This window comes from Triticum urartu, unplaced genomic scaffold (genome assembly GCF_003073215.2).
Source record: "Triticum urartu cultivar G1812 unplaced genomic scaffold, Tu2.1 TuUngrouped_contig_6935, whole genome shotgun sequence".
In the NCBI taxonomy this organism is placed as follows: Eukaryota; Viridiplantae; Streptophyta; class Magnoliopsida; order Poales; family Poaceae; genus Triticum; species Triticum urartu.
This window is the reverse complement of record NW_024117737.1, coordinates 5,281-11,321: the sequence shown is the minus strand read 5'-3', so window position 1 is coordinate 11,321 and position 6,041 is coordinate 5,281. Positions and strand designations below refer to the sequence as shown.

The window sequence follows — 6,041 nt, the reverse complement described above, 5'->3', positions numbered from 1 at the left end:
GCTAGAGATAGAAACTGGAAGAAAAGAACAAAGTGGACAATCATAGTAAACACTTACTCATTTATAAGTTTTAGTAGCAAATCCCTTTGAAATGCATCATGGAGAAATTGCAGATAATCCTCCATCTAGCACAATTACTCGTGTGCTTCGACAGGTCAACGCGCAAAATGGAGATAAATCCAGGCTTCACTTCATAACAGTTACCATCACCCTTCCATTTTATTTTATTCTGACAGATGTGAAGATAACATATTGTCATGAAGAACCAGAGAGATTAGCACTCTCGATGCCAACAATTCACCTGAGATGGTTGGTACACTATGCACATTGGTTGGGCATGTCAAGTGTGTCGAGGATGAGGTGGCGCTAGTTTCCTCCGACATTTAGAAGAACAATATTGTCGTCAGTTTTGCTACCATATCAACAAAAGATTAAAATCCAATTGCCTTCTTTCTCTGCTTTCCTATGAAAAAAAAATCAGATTGTGGCACATATCACGAACTGGATCCAGTGTCAAGGCAGTGCAAATTACTGGACTAACATGAGTGCTTATGAGATTAAACAATGACTAAATATTAACATGCATGAATTGATTGCATCAAGAATTGTAAGCGCCACAATGAGATGGAAATATCTTGATACAGTACCTGATGGCAAGCTCCAAAATTGGAGAATCAACTCAAACAAAAACACCAGCAGTACAAGGTGGAATACAAGTTGTCTGTGGAAACAGATTATACTTGCTACTAACCGTGTCTCCCTTGACATATTGAACAGAACGTTCTAATATCACCTACAAAGTGGCTGGAACCACGCCTCAACCAATCTGCACCACATGAAGTACATCCAATGGCCCAGATCTCACACTAGTTATGCCCCATCTTTACTTAATACTGATGGCGCAGCATAATTTTGAACGATGTTGAAATCATAACACCGCCAAGGATTCAGTTAGAGCATCGCACTTTAAATTTCTCACAAAGAAAACACATCTTGACAGTGTTGCACTGGATGAGCACCTGACATATGCAAAGCAACAAGACGAGCAGTAACATCAGCAGCACAGATGATTCAACAAGTCGAGGACAACGTTAATCAGGTTAGCTGTTCATGACCTACATGCCACCATCCACCCCTGTCAAGTATGATGCATAACGACTCGACAGTCTGACACAAAACGCAAAAAGAAGCCTACGACAAGGATCCTACCACTGACACTGGTACATATATGTTAGCCTTTCATTCATCCGTGGCAAACAGACTTGGCATATATATCCACAAAAGAAACCTTCGTCACAGCCGATAAAGGAAAATATCTCTCGTATTAAGAAAGCTCTGCTTCGGTTAGCAGTTATCACCCCCTGGGACGATGCGATTTCCCTGACTTCGTTGTCAGAATTAAGGCACTCGCTCAAGAGCTCAACATGGAAGGGCGGATTCTGAATAGATCTTTTGAGATCAGGATATCAGACCAAGTATGTCTGCGAGATCACTCAGGGCCGCAACCGCAGCCTTTGTCACACTCTCATCCCTGACAAATAAATACTCCCTCCGTCCCAAAATTCTTGTCTTAGATTTGTCTAAATACGGATGTATCAGGTCACGTTTTAGTATTAGATACATCGGTATCTAGACTAATCTAAGACAAGAATTTTGGGACGGAGGGAGTATAATGATAAGGGGAAAAACATAATACCCGTATAATGAAGAGAAAGCAGCGAGAACGATGTGCACCTGCTTGGGTCTTTGTAGACAGCTTCCGTGAACTGAAATAGATGGCTTGCATAAGGTAGCATCAGCTGAGCTTTTCCTTCATACCATGCAGTATACCGGAGTAAGCCTCAAATATTCCATGTCTCAGCTGGTTATGGTGAACAATCGTATCTTCGTTGCTTTGATCCAAAACAACGAGCTCAGCAGCTCCTTGAAGCACTGGCATGGTACATTGCAGGTATTTCTCGACATTCTCACCAATAGCAAGAGCAATGTCTCCAAAGCATGAGAAAATTGGAGGTCAGACAGACCGGTGAAGCATTGAACTTGCAAGATCCTTGAAAAGAACAGTCATAATGCAATCACAGAAAGGCTGCATTTTGTCTTCAATGGCACGGCAAATATCACCCATCACCCATACAGAAATGGAGCATATTTGGTATTCTTCCTTATTCTGCAAGCCTGCTTCACGAATGCCATAAGCAACTTGACAAATGGCAAGTATTGCTTTTTCATGTACAGTAGAACTGGGGCAAGCAAAGACACAGGGAAACAGAAACATCAATTGATCAGCAGTCTGGGAAATCACGGACATCACATCAGAGTTGCTCAGTTTCTGGATGATGACCTGCAGTACACCACACAACAAAGCCTGTAGATCACTCTGCTTCTCCCTGTCACCAGGCGAGAGTATTTGGAGTTAAAAATTTCAGGTTCAGTCTTTTCATGATCCCCTGACATAGCTGGCCTATAATGTTTGAAGTTTCAGCTATGTTGCTAACTCTCATAACCTCATTTGACACTTCAAAAGCAGACGTGTGGAGGCTCAAATGGGTAGTACCAGCACGATCTGAAGCACAAAGGAGCACAGCGATGACATTAGGAAGATAGGGTGTAAGCAGAGATGAGCTTGACTCAGCATCTTCATAACCTTGGACAAAACAACATATGGCTCCACAGACATTCTTGGCCACATTTGAAACATCTTACTACTCTCCAGAAACAGTCATGATAAGAGGGAGGTTTGCATTTGTTATAACAGGAGTTCCACTGGCTGGAGAATGCAAAAGCTCAAACATCCACCGCAGAGTCCACGCGGTGGAGACTTTTACCTGGTTGTTTAGATCTTTCATTGAGTTGACCAAGAAATCAAGTCTAGCGTGCACCAGGGGGGTAAGCTTCTCAACAGAGGGACCTTCAAGGATAGAGCTAAATGTAAAAGTAGCTGCCTCGCGACAATGCCAATCCAGGTTTGTGATGTTAACCTTAACAAATGGCATCACAAGAGGGACAATTGCATCACCAACAGTTCTAGCGATGAGGCCAAGGCACTTTGCACCAATCATGGAAATGTTCCGCACATTGTCAGCATGCTCATGATAACCCTCTTCATTCAACAGAGTTTCGAACAGCATTGGAACAAGTAAAGGGATGGCCTTTTCAATGGAGCATTAAAATTACACTAGAGTTCGCATCATCAGATACCTCGTACTCTTCTTGGAGTTTAAACTCTTAATCACAAACAGTTCTCCAGAACTCAATAGCTTGAACTGCAACTGATTCCTCATCTCCTTTGACAGTGCTCGCAGTTCAAAAGCTGTATGCCTGATCTCCACATCTTAAGATACAACAGTATCACAAATTACTTTCACTATATAGCTCCTCTCCATAACGTTTGCAAAGTTGCTTTCAGCAAAATCAAGAGTGTTATATAGAACTTTAACTGCTGCAAAGACAGACTTCAACACTTAGCTCTGCCTGGTTCACTTCACTGAACAACAGCAGGCACCTGATCCTGCTCCAAGTGCTCAGGAGGAAACTCCTCGCAGACATACCCCAGCACCTCTAGTGTTCCTTGCTGCACTGCAGCAGATGCGCCGTGCTGTGCCATGTTGCCCAGTAATTTGGCAATGAGGTCTCAATGGATGCAACCTTTGAAATGACTTGTGATGAGGCCTGCCTCGCATGAGGCATTAAAAATTCTAGTGTTCTCAACAATGACTCCTTAATCTTTGACTTTGACAGATGGATCCAGGGTGACCCTCTGTTGAATCAGCAGCTCTTTCTTTGCAGAATCCGTTGTGTCCAACGAATTCTTAAGCATAATACCAGCAACCGTTCTAGACTCTGGTGGCCTTTCATCACTTGACATCTCTACTGATAGGGAGAGGAGAAAGTTGGGAAGATTCTGCTCCTGGAACAGCTTCAGATCGCCTTCCGCTACCGAACTAAGATTGCCGTCCATAGATTGGGCAGCTAGCAGAATCTGAGCTCTATCAGTAGTTGTAGTAACTGTGCAATCAAACATCAAGCAACATTCCTAAGGGCATCCATTAACTGAGCAGAATATGAGTTAGCAAGCAAAGTTCAGAAACAAAAATAATTGCCCACAAATAAATAAATAAAGGGCATCCGTGAGCAGTCCTAAGGGCTAGTTTGACCTAGCTTAGTCTTAAAATGTATGTGACTTCATCTGGATTAAGCTCACCATTAATAAGATTAACCCTACTAGGTTGTGGAAGTGCTACTTGTACTCGCTGTGCTTTCTCCAGTTCTCTTATCAATCAAACTCTCCTCATCTTATCTTATATATATACCTAAGAGAGTTATCCCCACTAACTTATTTATCTTAACATGCAAGCATGCCACATCACCATACAATTATGAATGGGATAATGCCCACCTCAACATGCCACCATGCATGAGAAAAAAAAAACCACCACATTCTACAATGCATGGGGAATTTTTTTCCATTCTATTATTCTATTTATATTCAATAAATATTTTACAACTATACATAATCAAATATAACAAGTCGTATGTATTTTTAATTTTGGTTCACATGTTATTAATCTATAAACATTTATATTCCACACAGTTAAATCTCATTGAAATATATTGCAACCGACTCCCGCAGCAACGCGCGGGGTATCATCTAGTTTATTCAATTTACCAACAGAAGTAGCGCCCCTGTCACTACAACAAAAAATTATAACCACAAAAACAAACCAAAAACAGGGTAGCTCAAGATATATCACCAGAAGTGCTAGTTTCCTGTCACTACAATAAAATATAGCATAGATTTTACTACCGAAAACAGGGTACAACATAAACTCTTCTGCTGACATAAGAAAGTTAGCCAAGTCCAGCAAGACAGGTAGGGAAGCTATGGATCAGCTGCTGCAGAAGGACCATCGCCACCTTGATGAGCTTCAGTTTGTGCCCTTTTTTGTTTGTCGCCGTTCAGCGCATGACAAGGATCAAGCATACAAGCTTTCATCTCACTAACTTCTGAAGATAAGACTGAGAAGAGAACTTCCATTGTGTAAAGTCGTTTCTCAATTGCCTCGAATCCTTTCACAACTTTCTCGTGCAACCCCTCTATCAGTTTTGAAAGTTGAGCATTGCTGGCAACTGTTGAATCAGGATTAACTGGTTCAGGATTAACTGGTTGCGGTAGCTGATGAGAATAGGACATGGGCTGCTGGTGCTGCACCTCTATAACTTCATGCTCAGCTGAGGCAGCACGTTGTTCACGATTCAAGCTTGCAAGGTGCAGGGAGTACTTCTTGAGGCAGCATTTGGTATCAATGTTTGTAAGGTCACACTTCAGATGGCGAAGAAGACAAAATATAAGAGGTGCATATGGCAGTGCATGATTTACAGTGTCAATGGCCTCACACATCTCACTGAGGAGGAAATGAGCAATGTCAAACTGCTTTCCGTGGTAAATGGCATAGGCAAGCTTGAGAAGCATGGTGGTGCATCCACCTCGATTTCCTGATTTAGGAAAAATTGTATGTCGATTTATCCTTTGGATGAGATCAACTTCAGTTTTAAGATCTCTAACTAGACCAATGTCGGGATTAGGTACTCGAAAGAGAGAATAAACATCAAAATCATCCCATGTGTGCAAAACAAGGCTGTCAGCTCTAGGCTCAATTAGCAAGGCCTTTTCAAGATCTTCCTTGGTAGCAAAACAATGCTGTGAGCCTATCATGAAATGCATTTCCCTGCGATCAGGATCAACGTAAAGGGTGCCATAAAACTGTCTCACGACCTCTTCATTCCAAACCCAAGATGAATTGTTGCTGGTTATACCTTTGAGACCAAGATCCTCATACTTAGTGGACAAATCAAAAGGGCATGTTTCAGCATCAGCTATATCTGACCACTCCACAAATCTATGCTTAAACACTTTCTTCTCATGACAGAACTGATCATATAGCTCTTTCTGTCTGTTGTCCCAGAAATTGCAGTCAGGAGAGGTAGATCTAGCAGCAACATAAGGGTTACGTTGCTTCTGCCTCTTAAGTTCAGGATACCTC

The 6,041-nt window shown here is 41.9% G+C and overlaps 1 pseudogene; it reads right to left on the bottom strand.

The window, feature by feature from the left end:
• Window positions 1–301: 301 nt before the first annotated feature.
• Window positions 302–4,882, bottom strand: LOC125531287 (annotated as a pseudogene).
• Window positions 4,883–6,041: the final 1,159 nt, after the last annotated feature.